At 44.9% G+C, this 23,465-nt stretch overlaps 2 long non-coding RNA genes across 2 annotated transcripts in view; one reads left to right on the top strand and one right to left on the bottom strand.

The window, feature by feature from the left end:
- Positions 1–281: 281 nt before the first annotated feature.
- Positions 282–23,212, top strand: LOC122938195. Its single transcript, XR_006389988.1, has 2 exons — positions 282–522; positions 22,162–23,212. It is a non-coding gene; the product is annotated as an uncharacterized LOC122938195 (long non-coding RNA).
- The window catches only part of LOC122938194, an 82,608-nt gene continuing 80,666 nt past the window's right edge, over positions 21,524–23,465 (bottom strand). Inside the window, exons 3-4 of the long non-coding RNA XR_006389987.1 lie at positions 23,297–23,421; positions 21,524–22,289 (exon numbers count right to left, since the gene is read on the bottom strand). This is a non-coding gene — a long non-coding RNA (uncharacterized LOC122938194). The remainder of the gene's footprint in view (positions 22,290–23,296; positions 23,422–23,465) is intronic.

Consider the following 23,465-nt stretch of genomic DNA (forward strand, 5'->3'; position numbering starts at 1 on the left):
TACATAATCTCTTCATTCAACAGTCAAAAGGCATTAAAAATGAAAGCGGTAATCTGTACAGTAAATATTAAGGAGGAATAATATCGTCAATTTCACATCCCGCCACATAAAAGCGCCTTTCATTTTCAGACTAAATAACAACTTTAATAAAGCACTTTATACGCTGACAGCGTTTGCTTTGGATGAACACAGAGCAGCCGGCGAGGAGAAGATTGTATCAAGGTCGAGCAGCTACAAGGTTATGAAACCAGACGTTCTCCTCCGAGTCTCATGGACGGGAGCGCTGCCTCGCTGACGACCTGCTTCCAAAAATGGCATCAAGTCTACCGCAAATGTACAGGCAGTACAGGTAGTGCAAAGAGCGCCTACGGCAGTGGCTCAGTGGTTAGCACTCGAAGTGCTGAGGTCCTGGGTTCGAATCCAACCAAGGACAACATCTGCATGGAGTTTGTAGGTCCTCCCTGTGTTTGCCTGGGTTTCCTTCCTGATAGGAAGTTTAGATTGTGAGCCCCACTGGGGACGGTAAGTGATGATAATGTCTGTACAGCGTTGTGGAATATGCCAGCGCTATATAAGTGACTGAAATAAAATAATAATTAATAGTAAATCTTACTGTACAGGTAAATAATGCTGTTATATATTACTCCTTAAAGCAGTGTCACACATATACAGCCACTGGCATAGTGTTCTCTAAAATAGTGCTATAGATGTAGCTGCCCTAAGGTAACGCTCAGGGCCGTCTTTACCAAGGGGCAAAAGGGGCAGCTGCCCTGGGCCCAGTTGCTCCTGGGGGGCCCAAGGCAGCTGCCTCTTGAGCCCTGCTAGCTACTGCCCGGGGAGTCAGGCTGTCGGCTACACAGGCATCATGATCGTACTGTGTTAATGATCTTAATTCTAGGACCTTAATGAGTTTTGATCTAGGACCTTAATGACATCATTACCATGTGACCAGTAACCTAGCAATTACTGGTCACATGGCTATGAGGTCATCACAGGTCCTGTGGAGTGTTGCAGAAGTTAACTGTGGAGCTTTTTTGTGTAAAGATTACATCAGAAAAAGGTGACAGGGGCTGTTATGTTAATATACTGTAAACTACTGTACAGTGGGGTGCTGTATACTGTGTGGTGGGCTGTATACTGTGTGGTGGGCTGTATATTGTGTGGTGGGCTGTATATTGTGTGGTGGGCTATATATTGTGTAATGGGCTGTATATTGTGTGGTGGGCTGTATACTGGAGGGGGGGGGGCTGTATACTGTGTGGGGGCCTGTATAATGTGTGGTGGGCTGTATACTGTGTGGTGGGCTGTATACTGTGTGGTGGTCTGTATACTGTGTGGTGGGCTGTATATTGTGTGGTGGGCTGTATATTGTGTGGTGGGCTATATATTGTGTAATGGGCTGTATATTGTGTGGTGGGCTGTATAATGGAGGGGGGGGCTGTATACTGTGTGGGGGCCTGTATAATGTGTGGTGGGCTGTATACTGTGTGGTGGGCTGTATACTGTGGGGGGCCTGTATAGTGTGGGGGGGCCTGTATAGTGGGGGGGAGTGCTATACTGCTGTACTGTATAGTGTGGGGGGCTGTATACTGTGGGTGCGGTATAGTGTGGAGTGCTATACTGCTGTACTGTATAGTTTGGGGTGCTGTATACAGTGAGGTGTTGTATACTGTGAGGTGTTGTATACTGTGGGTTGCTCTATACTGTGGGCTGCTATACTCCTCTACTATATACTGTGGGGTACTGTATAGTGTGGGGTGCTAAACTGCATACTGTGTGGTGCTGTATACTATAGGGTGCTATACTACATACTGTGGGGTGCTGGGGTGCGCCGAGCCCTGGTCTCCTTCCTGCAGAGCGGTGCCCACTTCCAGCCTGAGCCCAGAGCACTGATCCTGAGCTGCTGGAGTCTTCAGAACTGGAAGTATTTACAGTCATTCACTGTACTCTACCAGATGTGTGGATTTTTTGTGTGTTGTGGTGGAGGGCGGGATTGCCTGCTAAGGTGTGGGAAGGCGGGATCCAGGGGGCCCAAGGACATTTTTGCCCAGGGTCCAATCAATATTAAAGACGGCCCTGGTAACGCTGAAATAGTGCTATATACATAGATGTAGCTGCCCCAATGTAACGCTGAAATAGTGCTATATACATAGATGTAGCTGCCCCAATGTAACGCTATAATAGTGCTATATACATAGATGTAGCTGCCCCAATGTAACGCTAAAATAGTGCTATATACATAGATGTAGCTGCCCCAATGTAACGCTATAATAGTGCTATATACATAGATGTAGCTGCCCCAATGTAACGCTATAATAGTGCTATATACATAGATGTAGCTGCCCCAATGTAACACTATAATAGTGCTATATACATAGATGTAGCTGCCCCAATGTAACGCTATAATAGTGCTATATACATAGATGTAGCTGCCCCAATGTAACGCTAAAATAGTGCTATATACATAGATGTAGCTGCCCCAATGTAACGCTATAATAGTGCTATATACATAGATGTAGCTGCCCCAATGTAACGCTATAATAGTGCTATATACATAGATGTAGCTGCCCCAATGTAACGCTATAATAGTGCTATATACATAGATGTAGCTGCCCCAATGTAACGCTATAATAGTGCTATATACATAGATGTAGCTGCCCCAATGTAACGCTGAAATAGTGCTATATACATAGATGTAGCTGCCCGAATGTAACGCTATAATAATGCTATATACATAGATGTAGCTGCCCGAATGTAACGCTATAATAGTGCTATATACATAGATGTAGCTGCCCCAATGTAACGCTATAATAGTGCTATATACATAGATGTAGCTGCCCCAATGTAACGCTATAATAATGCTATATACATAGATGTAGCTGCCCCAATGTAACGCTGAAATAGTGCTATATACATAGATGTAGCTGCCCCAATGTAACGCTATAATAGTGCTATATACATAGATGTAGCTGCCCCAATGTAACGCTATAATAGTGCTATATACATAGATGTAGCTGCCCCAATGTAACGCTATAATAGTGCTATATACATAGATGTAGCTGCCCCAAAGTGACATACATATCGTAGACCCCAAAACAACATCATAAAATAATCCTTTAATAGTCCCACCATGGGGGAAATTTACAGTATTACACCAGCATAGAGAATACAAAAACTCCAAAATAAAGGCATTACAGTACAGGGTATAGATAAAAAATGTACAGAAAAAATGTTACCGTATCATAGGATAATGCCCCAGAAAAACAGTGCTACCTAAAATAGTGTCAGAAATATAGTGCCGTCAGTATAGTACTGCCTAACATGGTAGCAAAAAAATAATAATGCCGTCATAGTGTCAAAGATATAGAGCCAATGATAATGTGTTCCCTAAAATAGTGGGATACATACAGTATATCTGCCCCCAAAGTAACACCATGAAAAGCCCTGCAATAGTGCGTAATGCGTAAGGACAGAGTACAGTATAAAGAGTGATACGTATAGTACCTTAAGTATAGTTCCACCTAAAATAGTGGCATACATCTAGCAGCTCGCAACATAGCATAATTCCTAATGCCTTTCATAAAATAGTGGGAGAAATAGAGCTACCGAAAATAGTGACAGATAAATAATGCCGCCATATAGTGCCTATTAAAGCAGTTTAACATAGATAGAGTCATTGGTATAACGTCCCCCTGGTAGACTGAAGGCTAAAATTAGGGCGAATCTTTCAAAGTGAAAGGCAGGGCGGGGAGCCTGGGGCACACTTACAGCGGGCTTGTCCAGTCTGGTTGGTAAAATGAAAGTCTTGTCATGGAGGATACTGTTGGATACTGCGGTAACCAACCTCCGCACATACAGTCCTGCATACTTTTTGCAAATATGTCCTCCCGCAATTCTATGCACTCGCTTTGCTTTGTTGGACCGATAGATTGAACCATCTGGTTCTTCTTGGTTCGTGAACAGAATGCCAAAACCACAGTGAAGACTGAAACTCATACAGGCAGAGCAGTAGGTAAAAAGTAGGTGGGAAGTGGATCGTGACCCAGAATAAAGTGCTCTTCAGGGTCTATGTAGAATTGTCCTGGTGGACGCTATAATATAGGGAGCTGAGGAGAGCGCACACAGGCACGAGAGCTCGCATCTGCAGAAACCAATGAGAAGAAATCCATCCTCAGAACGGTGATACAGTTGAATACTGTGGCGAGGGAGGCAGCATTATGTGCTGCACTGTGGCATTTGGTTCTGCAGGGGCGGTATTTTGTGCTATATGATTTAGGAAGGAACCAAAAACGGTGACATAGCCTGAACTGCCCTGTGACAGAAGTAGCAGTCGCCCCCGGGCCCTAGAGTCTGTAAGGGCCCAAGGGTTCCTCTCCACCATTGTTATAACCGAGCACATGGTAGGTGAGGGGCCCAGTTGTGTCATTTTACACCTCTGCCTATGACAGCTATGTATAGCACAGTAACTAACATCACTCTTGTGATTGGCTGTCCCTAAAAAGGGGGAGGAGCTTGCACATGCAGCAGGAAGGTAGTCACTCCCAAGAGGTCCCAGGTCTCGTAGGTTTGTTATATTATGTTTCTGGCATAAAACCAATCATCACAACACAAATAATATACAATACCCTACTTAGAAACCTCCCATTTCTGATCCCTACTATTTCCTCATGGGGTGGAGCGCCCTTTTAACTTTACCATTCCAGACTATACTATACTATACTAACAGGGGTCCTATGACACGGCCTACCATCGCCTCCATCTCAGACGTGTCACGAAATGGAAATAAACCCGAAGAGAGATGGTCCGGAATGATCCGTCTGGGGGCGGCGGAGGGGATCGGGGAGACAAGTTTATTTTAAACCTTTTAAAGGGATTAGCTTTACAGCGTCAGTAAACTTTGTGACCTGATGTTTGAGGTCACAGCCACTGCCCTGATTTGCCCCTTATCTCCTTGGGTTCTTCTAGAAGGGATGCAAGTGCGGCAGGTGTCACATGTCACAGGAGACAGGAGTTCCGGGAGAAGAAGATGAGTTCCTGGACGTGTCAGGTCAATGACCGCTCGCTGCCTCGCTCACCCATTGAAAGGTTTTCCAAGTGCAGCGCCATCAAAGTGCTCGTCGCAATGTTCTCTTCAACTTTGGTTTATTTTGTCTCCGGTTCCTAAACAGTGGAAGGGAAGTCTATATACAGTGCCCCGTGTTTGTTTAACATTCAGCCGGAGCTTGTATTATCCTACACGCCGAGAGCGGTGAGCGGGGGCCTACCGGACGCCAAGCCTTGCAACCACCACTGGATCCTATGCCTGTAGTAGCTGCCCGTGCACTTTAGATCAGACAAAAAGCTATCCCTTCTGACTCCTCTATATACTGTATATATACATGCATGCTTGGCCCGTTGCCAAACACTGCCTTATGTCCAATCAGATGCATTAGATTTCAACATTTCTCCCCCCCCCCACCTCATTCGCCGGGACACCTCCATACACATTAGATCAACATCCTCCGGGACTCTGTTGCAAAACTACAACACCCACCATGCTCCATTCACTCACATGGGAGTCTTGAGCAAATGTGCATGCTGGGGGTTGTAGTTTCACAAGAGCTGGAGTGCCGGAAGATGCTGCGTTAGATGGTTGGCCAGCCGGGGTTGGGCAGAGCAGAAGAGACGTGTCCCGCTAGCACTAGTTCAGGGGTGAAATTACCTTCAACTACTCCTGCTGCTGTGAAACTACAACTCCCAGTGTGCAGACTTGCTTGGTTGCTCTCAGAACAGAATTCAATGGAGGATATTGGGAGTTGGAGGTTGTTAACCCACACTTAATGAACATTTCTCCCACTATGAAAAACATAGCTGCTTTCTTCCAAAAACTGGCACCCCGCCTGACTACAGGTTGTGTGTGTGATATTGCAGCTCAGCCCTATGCATTTTAATAGCGCTGAGCTGCAATACCAGATACAACCTGTAGTCAGGTGTGGTGCTGTTTTTAAAATAAAGCATTATTTTTTTTTTTAACACACTGGTCTCTCCTATAACACACATAGAAACTTTACAGAGATGTCATCATGTATGGTGGCTCGGGTCATGGAGGACAGGTAATAGGTCCAGACATAAGAAAGAAGAACCTCAATGGACCATGGACCAATGTCTTCAGTCAATGATCCCACTGGTTGTCTGGTAGAGGTGGGGGGGGGGGGGGGTCTTCATTCAGGATCCTCATCTTTGACTTTGGAGGACCCAGCAGGTCACAGCCCATAGACTTCAGTGAATACTTTGTAATTCCCCACTTGCCCTGTGGTGGCGCTGCAGGGAATACAAGTACCTACTTGAAAATCGCTATGATTCCAGCAGCAGGAATCCTTGCGATCAGTCTATCACCAGGGCCTCCTAACATAAAGGGATTGTCCAAAACAGAAAACCCCTTTAAATTATAGGGTTATTTCCACCTTAATGGACTATCCTCAGGGTATGTCGTAAATGTCTGATACCCGCACCTATATCCAGATTAGGGGTCCCGCAGAACCGGCCCTGTCTGGTAACCTCCAGGTGGGGGCGGAATGAAGGGGTCTCTGTACATGTACTCAACTCTCTCCATTCAGTTCTACAGGAGTTACGGAAACAGCCGAACAAGCGGTAAGACTACCCCTTTAAATTATGGAAGAATTCGTACCCTAGAAATACCCACAGTATATGCCATAAATGTCTGATCCCGCCTCTGGGACCTGCACTTATTTCCAAACTGTCAGCTCCCCGCACCCCCGACCGGCCTAGAAAGAATGAATGGAAAGGTGGCTGCACGTATAAGGTGTCCTCTCCATTCACTTCTATGGGAAACAGTGGGGCAAGCCGTCACCTCTCCAGGAGGGATGGGGGTTGGAAGACTCCCTTTCTGGAAATAGGTGCAGGTCCCATAGGGTGCACCCACATCTAGCAGACATTTATAGAATATGCTAAAGGTATTTCTAAGGTGGAAATACCCCTTTAATTTAAAGGGGTTGCTGGCTGCTTGCTCATCTGTTTCCGTAACTCCCATAGAAGTGAATGGAGGAAACCACCTACGTGTGCAGTCACCACCTTACAGGGGTGGGGGGGAGATAGGTGCAGATCTCTCAGCTACCAGACATGTACGGTATATCCTGTGGACTTGGGTGGGAAGGCCCCTATAAGAAAAATACATTTTGCCATTAATTCTCTTACAATATTAGACTGTAAGCTCCTCCAGAACAAAAGTAATAAATAAAAAATCGGCATAAAACACTAGACTGGTCATCAGTATTGGGTAACACTACCATTATATATGTCTAACTATACTGTCATTTATGTATAACTAGCAGAAGGACCCGGCTTTGCACGGGTATATTTTATCTATTAAAGGGGTTTTCTCGGAATTAAAAAAAATGAAAATACTTAAATAATACTTTATTATAAATATATTCTCAAATAGCTTTCATTATTTATAATGGCTCATTTTGTCTGGGGAGCAATCATCAGAGAAAACAAAATGGCCGCCGTCCTGGATGGACACAGGGATGTCCTCTTAAACAGCTCACTCTCAGACAGCAGCACTGTGATATCTGAGAGCTGCAGGGAGAAAGTCACCGACCCTCCCACCCCTGCAGCTGACAGAAGTTGATTTTTACCTTAATTTTTTCGATCCCCGTTGGCTTGGGGGGTGGGTTAGTGGGACCTGGGGGTGGGGTTTTTAAGTCCGTCTTTTGAGGGTGGCCTGAATGGTCACCCTACCTGCCCACCGATATCCCGTGTCGGCCTCCAGTCCTCCTATTAGCTTCTGGTCCACCCCCTAGTCACTGGTTTCACACCTTTTGCATGCCTGTGCCAGCGGTGCACTGCGCACATGCGGGATCTCGGCAGGTCCTGTGGATGATGCAAGGGACGTGCTGGGCGGGCCAAGGAAGAGGCTTAGGAGGAGTAATGTAGAAAGAAGGCAGAGCAGCCTGGGCACCTACACACCGAACGCCGCACCTGGGCAATTGCGAGCCCTCATTTGCATATGGATTAAACGGCGTTTTTCCTGCTGGTGAAAGTCAGAAGAAAATGACTAAGGTACCGTTTGAATCATGGATACGTGTGCTAGAGAGCCATGTAAGTGGTGTGTAACGTCATATTTTGGTGACAGACTCTCTTTAATAGTGTCATCCACAGCGCCCTGCCCCATTAAAGCTGATCTACAGCAGTGAATAAAAATGTCTGAGTTGTTATGGAAACCTGGTGTAAAACTGTGTGTATGTGGAGACTAAGGGCCTGCGAGCTTCTATTGGCTGATAAGGGACATGTGACCGTGTGTATGGCAGTTGGAATATGTGGAGGAAGACCTGCAGGCTTCTATTGGCTAATGTTGGTCATGTGATGGTGCGGTGCCATATTTGCATTTTTTGGGAATATCTCAGGAACGATACGTGCTAGAGAGCTGAGACCCGGTCTAAAACCTTTACCGGACACCTGTGTGCCAAATTTCGTGATTGCAAATGCGACGGTGCGGATTCCTTTAGCGGACACACACACACTCATCTTTATATATTAGATTAGCTGTACAGCCATATATGTCTAAGGGTATTTTCACACTTGCGTTAAGGTTTTCCGGTATTGAGTTCCGTCCCAGGGGCTCAATACCGAAAAAAAAACTGGTCAGTTTTATCCCCATGCATTCTGAATGGAGAGCAGTCTGTCCAGGATGCATCAGGATGTCTTCAGTTCAGTCACTCTTGTGGTATTTTCTCCGTCCAAAATTCCAGAACACTTGCTGGAATGCCGGAACCCGCTTTATATTCCATTGGAATGCATTAATGCCGGATCCAGCACCAAGTGTTCTGGTAAAACGGATCCGGTTTTCTGGTCTGCGCATGCGCAGACATTTAAAAATGCAAAAATAAATAAATACTGGATCCGTTTTTCCGGATCCGGTGTTTCAGTGCATTTGTTAGACGGTTCCGCATCCGGCTCCGTCTACAAATGCTATCCGTTTGCACACGGATTTCCGGATCCAGCAGGCAGTTCCGGCGACAGAACTGCCTGACAGATCCTCACAATGCAAGTGTGAAAGTACCGTAATTAGCCAGACTGTTATATATGTATAATTAACTATACTGTCATATATGTATGTGTACGGCCATATATGCATAATTAGCTATACCGCCATATGTGTATAATTAGTTATACCACCATATATGTATGTGTACTGCCATATATGCATAATTAGCTATACCGCCATAAATGCATAATTAGGAATACTGCCATATGTGTATAGTTATACCACCATATATGTATAATTATTGTTTAGCCATATATGTATAATAAACTACACCACCATATACAGTATGTATAATTAACTGTACAGCCCTATCTATATATACATATTTAACTATACTGCCATATTTATATAATTAGCTATACCGCTACATATGCATAATTAGCTACCGCCTTATATCGTACAATGTAAGTTAAGTAACAAGTGGCCGCCCGGGAGTCCCTGAAGCGTTCCAGAGCTTGTGATCATTTGTTGCTGCTTTTCAAGTAGGAAATAGGTTACAACTGGTTAATTCTAATACCGCCCTGTACTAACCAGCTGCTGCTGCTGCTCCGGGAGGGGGGGGGGGGGGGGTTAAGCCATTGTGTGCAGCGGCTAAAGGAGACATTTATGAATGGGGCCTGACAATGAGACTGTCACATAAGACAAGTGAAAGTAGCTCAGCCGGCCTCTCAGATCCGTCCTGTCTCACCAATACCGCCCTTCTTCACTTTAATTCCCCTTTTTCGCGGCATGCTTCTCTTTCACGGAGGACGCCTCCTCTCTGCGAGCTCCTTTGTCTCTGCATCTGTCCAGCAGAATATAAGTCGTCAGATCCGCAGATACATTAGGAAAGCCATATTTATTTCCTGGTGCTGGTTCCCTGCACCGCTCCCTCACTGTAAACATCAGGTTTGGCGCCACCTGCAGCCAATCACTCGCCGCAACGGTGACCGGCTCCCCTTGCGTCATGTGACCAATTGTCATGACGTAAAGGGAGTAGGTCATTGTTAAAGGGGTTCATCCGGGAATTAAGAAAATGAAAATACACAAATATTACTTTATTATAAATATATTACCAGATACCTTTCATTAGTTATAATGGCTGGTTTTGTCTGGGGAGCAATTATTAGGAGAAATAAAATGGCTGCCGTCCTATTAGTACACACACAACCTGTCCTGATCACATAGCAGGACACAGCCACATCCCCACCTCCTCTGTGTCCTTCATGTCTCCTCATGAACTCCGCTCCTACAGAGATTCAGCTAAAGATCATATTAAACTGTATTCAGGATCATAACCCCTGACGAGCAGAGCAGAGAGGAGGATGAGGCAGCTGTTTAGCTCAGTGTTGTGAAGTAACTTGTCCTGCTGTGTGATTAGGACAGGTTTTGTGTGTACTAATAGGAGGGAGGCCATTTTATTTCTCCTAATGATTGCTCCCCAGACAAAACGAGCCATTATAACTAATGTAAGGTATTTTGGAATATATTTATAATAAAGTAATAATTACGTATTTTCATTTTACATTTTACAGGACCCTGTGAGCCTCCCCACGGTCCACGCTGAGTCTTCTCTGCTCCTCTGTCATGTTTCCAAATTAGTAAAAAAAAATATATAAAAATAAAATAAAACATTATTTGTAATCCAATACAGATGTCTCATTGACAATATTAGAGCTTGTTATCGGTCATCATTCGTGGTCTGTGGGCAAGAAGAAAATATATAAAAATATATAAATTCTGTGTTTTTTTTTTATCTGGCAATAGTGATTATTTTCCTTCTGTAAATCTTCGCTCTTTCAAATTTACCGTTCCGGTAAGCATATTCATTCTCCGAGTAGATGGGTCTACTTCTATGTATTCGTAGTTTTCAGCAAGATGTCTGTCACCTGTGATCTATGCAGGAGTCTTCAGGACTGTACCACTAAATAGCATGGGCTCACAGACCCTACAGGGGCCGTTGTCCAGGGGGCCGCCAGTGTCCTCCTGGGTACACAACTGCCTGATGCACCAAGCATTAATTAATGCTGGGCACTTTATGTTCCTGGCCGGCAGCTATAGCTGTCCTCAGATGGCAAATTTCTGCGCTGTGGTATTTGGTTCTGCTGGGGCGGTATATCATACTACACTGTAGAATATTGTTCTTATGGAGCGGTATACTGTTCTGCACTATAGTATTTGGTTCTGCTGGGGTGGTATACTGTGCTACACTGTGGAATTTGGTTCTGCGGTATACTGTTCTGCACTGTAGTATTTGGTTCTGCGGTATACTGTGCTGCACTGTAGTATTTGGTTCTGCTGGGGCAGTATACTGTGCTGCACTGTAGTATTTGGTTCTGCTGGGGCAGTATACTGTTCTGCACTGTAGTATTTAGTTCTGCTGGGGCAGTATACTGTTCTGCACTATAGTATTTAGTTCTACTCTGGCGGTAAACTGTGCTGCACTGTAGTATTTGGTTCTGCTGGGGCAGTATACTGTTCTGCACTGTAGTATTTGGTTCTGCTGGGGCAGTATACTGTTCTGCACTGTAGTATTTAGTTCTGCTGGGGTGGTATACTGTTCTGCACTATAGTATTTAGTTCTACTCTGGCGGTAAACTGTGCTGCACTGTAGTACTTGGTTCTGCTGGGGCAGTATACTGTGCTGCACTGTAGTATTTAGTTCTACTCTGGTGGTAAACTGTGCTGCACTGTAGTACTTGGTTCTGCTGGGGCGGTATACTGTGCTGCACTGTAGTATTTGGTTCTGCTGGGGCAGTATACTGTGCTGCACTGTAGTACTTGGTTCTGCTGGGGCAGTATACTGTTCTGCACTGTAATATTTGGTTCTGCTGGGGCGGTAAACTGTGCTGCACTGTAGTATTTGGTTCTGCTGGGGCGGTAAACTGTGCTGCACTGTAGTATTTGGTTCTGCTGGGGCAGTATACTGTGCTGCACTGTAGTATTTAGTTCTACTCTGGTGGTAAACTGTGCTGCACTGTAGTACTTGGTTCTGCTGGGGCGGTATACTGTGCTACACTGTGGAATTTGGTTCTGCGGTATACTGTTCTGCACTGTAGTATTTGGTTCTGCGGTATACTGTGCTGCACTGTAGTATTTGGTTCTGCTGGGGCAGTATACTGTGCTGCACTGTAGTATTTGGTTCTGCTGGGGCAGTATACTGTTCTGCACTGTAGTATTTAGTTCTGCTGGGGCAGTATACTGTTCTGCACTATAGTATTTAGTTCTACTCTGGCGGTAAACTGTGCTGCACTGTAGTATTTGGTTCTGCTGGGGCGGTATACTGTGCTGCACTGTAGTATTTGGTTCTGCTGGGGCAGTATACTGTTCTGCACTGTAGTATTTAGTTCTGCTGGGGTGGTATACTGTTCTGCACTATAGTATTTAGTTCTACTCTGGCGGTAAACTGTGCTGCACTGTAGTACTTGGTTCTGCTGGGGCAGTATACTGTGCTGCACTGTAGTATTTAGTTCTACTCTGGTGGTAAACTGTGCTGCACTGTAGTACTTGGTTCTGCTGGGGCGGTATACTGTGCTGCACTGTAGTATTTGGTTCTGCTGGGGCAGTATACTGTGCTGCACTGTAGTACTTGGTTCTGCTGGGGCAGTATACTGTTCTGCACTGTAATATTTGGTTCTGCTGGGGCGGTAAACTGTGCTGCACTGTAGTATTTGGTTCTGCTGGGGCGGTAAACTGTGCTGCACTGTAGTATTTGGTTCTGCTGGGGCAGTATACTGTGCTGCACTGTAGTATTTAGTTCTACTCTGGTGGTAAACTGTGCTGCACTGTAGTACTTGGTTCTGCTGGGGCGGTATACTGTGCTGCACTGTAGTATTTGGTTCTGCTGGGGCAGTATACTGTGCTGCACTGTAGTACTTGGTTCTGCTGGGGCAGTATACTGTTCTGCACTGTAATATTTGGTTCTGCTGGGGCGGTAAACTGTGCTGCACTGTAGTATTTGGTTCTGCTGGGGCGGTAAACTGTGCTGCACTGTAGTATTTGGTTCTGCTGGGGCAGTATACTGTGCTGCACTGTAGTATTTGGTTCTGCTGGGGCGGTATACTGTGCTGCACTGTAGTATTTGGTTCTGCTGGGGCAGTATACTGTTCTGCACTGTAGTATTTAGTTCTACTCTGGTGGTAAACTGTGCTGCACTGTAGTACTTGGTTCTGCTGGGGCAGTATACTGTGCTGCACTGTAGTACTTGGTTCTGCTGGGGCAGTATACTGTTCTGCACTGTAATATTTGGTTCTGCTGGGGCGGTAAACTGTGCTGCACTGTAGTATTTGGTTCTGCTGGGGCGGTAAACTGTGCTGCACTGTAGTATTTGGTTCTGCTGGGGCAGTATACTGTGCTGCACTGTAGTACTTGGTTCTGCTGGGGCAGTATACTGTTCTGCACTGTAATATTTGGTTCTGCTGGGGCGGTAAACTGTGCTGCACTGTAGTACTTGGTTCTGCTGGGGCGGTATACTGTGCTGCACTGTAGTACTTGGTTCTGCTGGGGCAGTATACTGTTCTGCACTGTAGTATTTGGTTCTGCTGGGGCGGTATACTGTGCTGCACTGTAGTACTTGGTTCTGCTGGGGCGGTATACTGTGCTGCACTGTGGTATTGGGTTCTGCTGGTATCATCATGGCATTTGTGTTTTCTATCTTTTACTTCTACACATATGAATTGTCCTCGGTGAGGAGATAATTGTTGTTATTTCCATATCTACATGACCACTGACCCCGTTTTAGCCTCGCCTCGTTCTGTGTTTTCCAGCAATGTCGCTATTATCGGGTAAAGTTGCGATTATTCTTCATCAGAGTGAGTTTGTCTTGTTGATATTGCACAGTACCCTTTTTTAGCTGGTACACTTTGTACTTTGGGCAGTGCCCGGCTTTTCCTGCCTTCTTTATACAGAGTTATATTTTATAATTAATTTTTCACTTCTGCTTTTGAGCAAACACGGATGTGAGAAATTGGCGTATGTTTGAGAAAAGTTTCTGAACTTCTTTATTTCTGAAAGTTAAAATTCCCCAATCAGTTCCAGGAGGTCCAGTACAGTTTATGATACAATGAAGGTTCTGAACAGGTTCTGGATGGTGGACCCTAAATGCAATCATAATACCACCCACATACAAGTCAAAAATTGAGAAGGATGAGTGCTACCAATACAAATAATGACTTCCATGGCGTAAGAGGAAACTGCTGGACCAGACTAGAGGTACCACTAGGTCTTCAAGGTGGTGGAGGCCCTGGACCATGTGACCCATCTACCCTCCCAATAATCTGGACAAACCACACATTCCTTACACGAGTTGGACTTGCCCATCAGACAGAAGAAAACTATGGTGGGCCCAGGTCTTATGATAATAATTGGCCTTGCCCCAATAAGATCCATGAGGTTCAGCAGAGTTTATGATGCAGTTAAGGTTCTGAACAAGTTCTGGATGGTGGCCCCTAAATGTAGCAACATAATACCACCGACATACAAGTCAACTATTGAGAAGTCTGAGTTCTACCAATATAAGTAGTGGTGGCTCAAGGTGGTAATAATTGGCCCTAGCCCCATTGACGTCCAGCAGAGTTTATGATAGAATTAAAGTTCTGAACAAGTTCTGGATGTTGGGTCCTAAATCTTGGACCAAAGTAACCACCCAAACACAGCTATTGATAAGGGTGATTGCTACAACTTTTTGAGATTAGGTCCTCAGTTTTATTTCTTCTGGTGGTCCAAAGTAAGCCAGTTCTACTCTGCTTATCCCAATCTACATGAAGCGTAAAAGTTTATTTTCCACCAAATTCTGAGAGGACCTCCTGCACACACCCCATTTCAGGTATTCCCACAGGTAGGACTCCTTCACGCATTAAAACCATTGGATGCCTAAATAAGGCTCAGAGTCATGTTCATTTTTTCTCTCTCACACCCCAGCAAATTCTTCACGTGTCAAACATTTGGAGCGGCCAGTAGATCCAGGAGCTCCACATACCACACAGCCAGATGACAATACAGAATGTAAGCTTCCTGCAGTGCGCTCTGTGAATTCCTTTTCTATGTGCTAGAATAGGGGGGTAACATAGACCCCCCACAAACCTTTTCAGTCCTCTGGCATCTTTTCTTGACAAACTGCGCATTAACCTGTATGAATTGTTCCCATGTGGTTTTGTCTTCTGAGATGTTCCGTCCTCACGTGGTGGAAGTGCACAGGTGACGTGGAGGTATTTGGCACATTTGTATTCTGTCTTTCTGTGAATATTTTCGTATTTCCTCCCACACTTTACAGGAACATTATTATTTCACTGGAAACACCTATAGTTTTGACTTTTTACTTGCAGTTTTATATAGTGCCCACATGATACTGGCATACAGCGCTTACATTATGTGGCTGCCCTTGTGCCCATGCCGTAGTCCAGTACACTTAGCCTGTAGGTAGGAAATCCCCAGTCTGTCTCCGCCATTGCATGGCTTGTCCTTCAGAAGCTCCACATTCATCCATAGTCCTCATCAGGTACATCTGGTGAGAGCATCGCTGAATCGTATCCACCAATTACACATTTCATTACATAATGTCCATACAAACAAGGGTTATGACCCCTGACCTCTATACGTGACCTCTCGCTAGATCTAAACCTGGCCTCTGTAGATGCACAAAGGGATCCATGAAGATGGTCAATGGGAGTGCTCAACCATGTCGAAAAGCTTTTAAGAAAATTAAGCCGTAGAGAGTGGCGTAATAGAGGCGCGTTCATGAGTGAAATCCGGGATTTTACTGCTGACCTATCTGCGTGCCACGCGTGTAATCGCGATCTACGTGACCAGCATCTATAGATATGTCATCCATAGGTTGGGACCATGATCGAGTGGCGGTTACAGTCTCACTGTAAAGATGTTATATGTGTGTGAAGTCCTCACCTCATAGATATGAAGGGGGCCCTCTACAGGTTGTGGCAGGTACTGCAGAGGTTCCATATGGGCGCTGATAAAAAAAAACAGGAGGCAGACCGGCAAACAGAACTAATGGACCGGTGGAGCTGGTTTATCTATATAGGTTTTAGATGGAAATGACTACATACAGGCTGCCACCGAGGCATCACTGGTTGGCCTTCTGTGTCACACACCGTCTGGCGGCAGACAGCCCATTATAACAAGCCCCTATTGCAGTGCCATCTCCTAGTGGCGTCACTGCAAGAGGCTCATGAGCACTAGGGGCCCCCCTCCTACAGACCACCAACTACCACTGAATAACATGAAGACCACCATCTGCATCAGCATTACTAAGCGTACTTCTTAAAGGTACAGGTAGAACTTATTAAGCATACACGTGGCCTTATTAACCCTTTCCTCCAAGGTCTCGTCGCTAGAATGGAAAGTGCACAAAACATATTAACTTGGTAAACAAATTAGTCACCATAATAAGTAGAGAGGCCACCTACATATACATATGGAGCGGACCTGAAGGTGACCTTTAACTCCGTGACTCATAGAGGCTTATTACTCGCTCATTGCGATGATGTAGTAGTAGACCTACCTTCTGTCTTATGGAGAACCCGCAGACACTGCTATTAGCAGAATGTTCTGTCTAGTCACAATGTCAGCTCTGCTGCATCTATAGATGAATACATATAAGAGATAGAAGCTGTGGCCGGTGAAGGGGGCTGGAGTCAGTAACCAGGCCAGATGTACAAAATAGTACTGAAGTGCTGAATGGGAGTTGTAGTACATCTAACAGTATCAAAACACAGTTCCAAACAATTCTAAGTGCGTATCATCCCAGATAACAATGTATAGATATAGAAAAAGATGGGGGTTGTAGTACTCCTTCCCTCTTTATCTACAAAGTCTATCTCTGCAGAATCTTACTATTATTTCAATGGTGGCTGTCATTTCCAGCTGATGGGTACAGAATTAAGATACAGCTGGCCAGGACCATGGCCAAGTGTGAAGGTGTATTAGCAATGTCCTTATCACTGCAGTAAAGTTATACAGCTAATACCTTACTGACTGGTCCCAGTGCTCGGCCATGCAGATTCTGGACCTTCTAGTTCTTTCCTTTTCTTTTCCTGGAGTACAATGAAGTAGATATGGTCTTCTCTCTGTTGGCCTTTCAGAGATAGTGATGGTTCTCTACAGCTTAGGCCAATTTCTCTGAGGAGAGAACACACACGGCTTCCTCTCACTTCCTCAGCTAACACACTACTAACTGAGCTAGGTGGACTTAGGCCTCTTTCACACTTGCGTTGTCCGGATCCGGCGTGTACTCCACTTGCCGGATTTACACGCCGGATCCGGAATAACGCAAGTGTACTGAAAGCATTTGAAGACTGATCCGTCTTCAAAATGCTTTCAGTGTTACTATGGCACCCAGGACGCTATTAAAGTCCTGGTTGCCATAGTAGGAGCGGGGAGCGGGGGAGCAGCATACTTACAGTCCGCGCGGCTCCCGGGGCGCTCCAGAATGACGTCAGAGCGCCCCATGCGCATGGATCATGTGATCCATGCGATCACGTGATCCATGCGCTTGGGGCGCCCTGACGTCACTCTGGAGCGCCCCGGGAGCCGCACGGACGGTAAGTATGCTGCTCCCCGCTCCCCACTACACTTTACCATGGCTGCCAGGACTTTAGCGTCCTGGCAGCCATGGTAACCATTGAGAAAAAGCTAAACGTCGCATCCGGCAATGCGCCGAAACGACGTTTAGCTTAAGGCCGGATCCGGATGAATGCCTTTCAATGGGCATTCATTCCGGATCCGGCCTTGCGGCAAGTGTTCCGGATTTTTGGCCGGAGCAAAAAGCGCAGCATGCTGCGCTATTTGCTGCGGCCAAAAAACGTTCCGTACCGGAACGGAAGACATCCTGATGCATCCTGAAGGACGGACTGTCCATTCAGAATGCATTAGGATAATCCTGATCAGTATTCTTCCGGCATAGAGCCCCGACGACGGAACTCTATGCCGGAAGACAAGAACGCAAGTGTGAAAGAGCCCTTAGAGGAGTTGTCCCACAAAAAATATCACATAGCACAGTTTTCAAACCAACACCTGGATCTGAACACTTTTCTAATTGCATGTAATTAAAAATTTAGTATTACCACTGAGCTATTCAATAAAATCTATTTGTAGAACGCCACCTGCTGTCTGTTCTTTTTCTTATTTCTTTGTCCTGCTCACCGAGAAGGCCGCACATGCTCAGTTTCATCCTTCAACTACATAGCTGGAGCTGTGATAGGGTAACAGCTCCTGCAGAAAAGATACGGCCCCTGAGGTGCAGCACTAGACACTCCCCTGAGCTGCCAGCATCACTTAAATCTAGCAGAGCAATGAATGGGGAGATCTCTGGATCCATGTGAAGTCCGGGGCTGGTTCTAGCTTTGTTAGATAGAGATTGTCCTGTACTATATGATGTCTGATTTTCTCCTATCTATATATCTATCTAATCATCATTTAGAAAGCCATTCCAGAAGAGGAAAGGTGGAACCAGCTCCATATTAGGCCTATGCATTTAGAATGAGATGTCATAGAAGCTCCAGGAGGTTCCAGGACTTTTCTCCATATAGCGTATATGATATTATTATAATATTTACATAAGTTCCACCATATTTCCATTTTCCATTCCCGTTGCCTACACTCTATTATCACATTTAATACCTAACACCTAGATGACATCTCATCCTCAATGTTCCCCAAACCAGCCCTACCCATACAGCCCACCCCGTCTCATGTTCCCCTGCACTTACACGACACCATTTCTCGCCTTCATAGTAAAATTGACATCAAAGTCGAGCATTTAAAGACTCAATGTAAAAAGTCCCAGGAGATTTGCGATTCCTGGAAGAGTCGAATCAGCCGTTTTATTTCTTTCTCTTGCAAACGTGCGGGTGACACAATGGGTGGGACAGGTGATAGATGTCCCTGTTACCTGTGATATGAAACCCGAGAGGCAGCGATTACCGAATTAATGACTTAGGCCTGTGACACAAATGATATAAGTGGCAGTCGTGGATGAATGGCCTCTCAGGGATGAATAGGTCCTGGCTGCCGCTCATCCAATATACAGTATGTGTACGAAACAAAAAGAAAAAAAACTAACACACGAGACAAAAAGCTAAGAATGGCTTTGATATCCGAGATTAAAGAGAAGAGTTGAGAGTGGAGGAGTTTGTGGATAATGATCCAGGCTTTCATCAGCGAAACCCAAATTACCGACTACACTCACAACCCTATCATATCCTCTGTGGCGCGGCACAAGTTACTTATTACAGAGCCTCTTCCATACCGTCATCTAACTTTCAGGGAAATGAGGGAAACCAGATCCCGTCTTTTCAATTTTCTTTCTTTTTTTCTAATTTTCGCCTTTTTTCTCCGGGGAGGGATCAGCTGTCGGAAACACATGCCTGACCATAGACAAAAACAGAGGGAGAGAATAAGAGTCCTACGTGAACACACTGACCATCTGCTCCAGAACGCTGAGTAATAAGATCTAATGAAATCTTCAGCCCCGGCCCACCAGTCTGACGGTTTTCAACTTGGCCGCAGCCGGGAAGTCGGAGCTGCCAAGAGCCAATTTAAAGGAGTGCTGTGTTTTGGAAGAGCTACGTCCAAGAAGAACACAAGCCGAGATTTAAAAACCACAGCTGATTTCCTCTAACCCCCCTCAAGGGCACATTCCTCGTCTCCAGCCTATTGAACATGTCATTGAGGAAGTAGACAATGCTGGTTCTCTCGCTCATGCACACCGTATGTTTTCCATTTATATAAGTTGGCATGAGTTCCTTCTCTCTGCCAGACTTCACCTAGAAGTCACTTTCTTTTGGGAAGAGAAGGAAAAAGGGGGGGTGGTGGTTGTGGAATAGTATAGGGAAGGGATAAGCTGTTTGGGCCGGATGTGGATTCCTGAGAAAGTAACGAAGGAGCAGGGAGATTAAAGGAAACTTGTGTGATAACCATGCTTGAATCATTTCCTTCTTCTGTGTGGTATTTGTGGGTGAAGAAATCTTGCTTGCATGGATATACACATACATTCCTGGTCCTGTGGGATTCTACATTGACTGTGGTGAATGAGGAAGATTACAAATTGATGTGGTCACTCCCTAATTATAAATCCAAGGAGTTTCAATGAGGAAGGACAAGCTGTCTTCTTAAAGAGAAAGTCAACTGTGAGTGGAATTTCGAGATGGAGCCCTTTTATTGTGGTGGTTTGTGCCCTCTCCAATTCTTAAAGGAAGACATGGCACTTTATTGGCATCCTGCAAAGAATAGGAGAGTGGCATGACTTGGGATTTCTAAGATTCTTACAAGGTTGTGCCACCCATGAGGAACCCTGGCCACTGCTCTACTACCCCATAGAAAGCCTCTAAAGGAAATGCAACCTATCTTTTACTATACAATACCAATGTGGTCAATCTGTAATTACAAATACAAGAAGGCCAAGTTGTGTTCATAGAGAGGGAAATTTAACTATAAATGGAATTTTGAGAAGAAGAGGCCCCTATTTGGTGGTGGGTCACACCATGTGCAATGCTTAAAGGAGGACATGGCACTTTAATGGAATCCTGCAAAGAGCAGGAAGGCTGGCATGACTCTTGGGCTTTCTAACACTGTGTCTGTGGAGAGGAGGAGTTCCACCACCCATGAGGAGCCCTAAACACTCCTCAACTACCCCATAGGCTGCCTCTCTGAAACGTGTAACCTATCACATCGATTGTCTTCTACAGTAAAATATAAATATGGTAACTATCTAATTATAAATCTGAATAGAGTTTCAATTAGGAAGGCCAAGTTGTGTTGAGAGAGAGAAATTCATCTATAAGTGGAATTTTGAAAAAGAATGAAGCCCCTTTATGACGATGAGGCATGCTATCTCCAATGCTTAAAGGAGGGCATGGCACTTCATTAGTAACCTGCAAAGAATAGGAAAGTAGCATGACTTTTGGGATTTCTAATACTGTGTCTTTGAAGAGGAGCATTTTTGAAGTGGGTTGTGCTGCCCATGAGGAACCCTCTTCTACTACTCCATGGGCTGCCTTTAAGGTATGTACAACTTGTCACATAGGTTTTCTTGTACGATACAATATAAATGTGGTCACTCCCTAATTGGAAATCTAAAGAGAGTTTCAATGGGGAAGGCCAGGGTATGTTCATAGAGAGAGAAATTCAGCTATAAGTGGACTTTTGAAGAGGTGAGCTCCCTTCATGGTGGTGGGTCACACCATCTCTAATGCTTAAAGGAGGGCATTGAATTTCATTATCATCCTGCAAAGAATATAAAACATGGCATGATTATTTTACTGGGTTGTAACGCCCATGAAGAACCCTGCCGACTCCTCATTGGCTTCACATACAATAGATTTTCTTGTTCCAAACCTACACATAGTAGAAAATAGGGAAGAGAGTAACACATGGCTGTGGTATCAGACCACACAGGGGTACTTTGTAGTCTGTAACCATAAACACACATACAGTATGTGCTGTATACACAAAATGGTAAAAAATAATTGGAATCAACACTGAACAATTGCTTCATTGTTTTATTTTACATATATTTGACCAGTAAAAGTTGTTTGCAAAAGTATACATCTCCATTCATATTTATAAGGTATGATCAGTTAGTGGATGTCTTCAATAACAGAGAAACAAGGATCCAACATATATGATTTTTACCTGTCTAAACCCATTACTTTTCCTAAGATAAGCAGTGCGAAAGTCACAGAGAAGAAGCTTATCCCAACCCTATTGGTGATACGCATGTTATGTCTATGGAGAGGCAAGAAAGTGCGATGGGCATGCCCTCAGGCTCACTCATTTGTCCATTAGGCGTATTTACTGAGATCACTTACACCTATTGAATTGACCAGTCATGTCCCACAACTAGGGAGGTATCTCAGTTCACCTGGCACCAGGGACATCATTTCTATATCAGGCAAGACCACAAAGTGGCTGGTGGATGTACACTACTGGAAAATGAAACAAAATAACACCTAGAAGAATTTAAGTGAAAAAGCATATTATACAATATGGCAATGATGGGGGTGTTACATGTAGTGATCAACATGCCAAGATCCTTTCTTTACATAAAGAAGCTCTACAGACTTTTTTTTGCATCACTGTTGTTTTTTGTCTGACATCACTGTTTTTCATTTTTTCTCTTACAGCACTGTTGATTGGCTGTTGTTGGACTGTTCACTGCTAGACGAAGGCGTGCACCATTTATGCAATTAACAGGCTTTGTAAAGGGCCAAATTGTAGACTTCGAAGAAGCTTGATGGTCCATCCGTCAAATCTAGGAAAAAGTTGGATGAGAAGTTTCCTTAGTGTATCGGTGGTGTTGACAGTGGTCAGAGGAGAGTGCTCACACAATTAGAGAGACGGTCAAGACAGACAGGTGCATGCCAAGATCGCCATATATGAAGAGCTAAGGACAGCCATAGCATCACAAATTGCTTCTGCAGTAGTCCTTACAGTGACTGCCTGGACTATAAGAAACTGTCTGCTGGAAGCGGGACTGAGTTCACACACTCCAATATCTCGTTTGCCACTGACCTTTCATCATCACCAAGAGCACCTGCACTGGTGCCACGAGAGAGCCCAATGGAGGCATGAATGGCAAACAATAGTGTTCAGTGATGAAAGCAGGTGGCCACATCAGAGTTTGGAGGAAGGCTGGAGAGCGCCCACTGCCATCATGCATAGTGCGGAGACACACAGGACCCGCACCCAGTATCATGATGTGGGACGTCATTAGCTACCATGTCTGATATTCATGAAGGGAACACTCCCCAGCCTTCAGTATGTCCAGAACATCGTGGAACCAGTCCTACTGCCATTTTTGACCCAGTTACAAGATGTGGTGTTCCAACAAGATAACGCTGCCCGCACACCGCAGTTCCCATGGCCAGCTCGATCACCAGATCTCTCCCCCATTGAGAATGTCTGGGACTGGAAGGGGTGAAGGATCTGTCATGCACAGCCTCCAACAACCACCTTGGCTGAACTACATACAGGTCCAGGTTGAAAAAGCTTGGAATAACAAACCACAGTAGGATATCTAGCATCTGTATGACCACTACCATACCACAGTGGCAGCCTGTATCACAGCTAGGGGAGATGCCACCCAGTATTAATGTGACCTTGCCTCAACATGTAACCTGCTGCAGAACCTAAAATAAAGGGTGCACCACCTTGGTTGTGTGCTGATTGACCAAGCACCACATATAGTCTATACTTTGTCAATCTCAGCTCAATTGCATTAAGTTTTTTATGTATTTTCCCACCATTGGTCTCATTTACCTGCAAGTGACAGGTGCCCTTCAGATGCTATGAAGGCAAATATTGCAGATATTTGCTGATGCAGCTCGGCTGTCATTCAGTAAATGATCTTGATGGCAACGTGCTGGAGGAAGGCGACAACTTAGCTGCAGGCAGGAGAAAAAAAAACCGAAATCAAATTAATCATAAT

Source organism: Bufo gargarizans, chromosome 5 (assembly GCF_014858855.1).
Source record: "Bufo gargarizans isolate SCDJY-AF-19 chromosome 5, ASM1485885v1, whole genome shotgun sequence".
Lineage (NCBI taxonomy): Eukaryota > Metazoa > Chordata > Amphibia > Anura > Bufonidae > Bufo > Bufo gargarizans.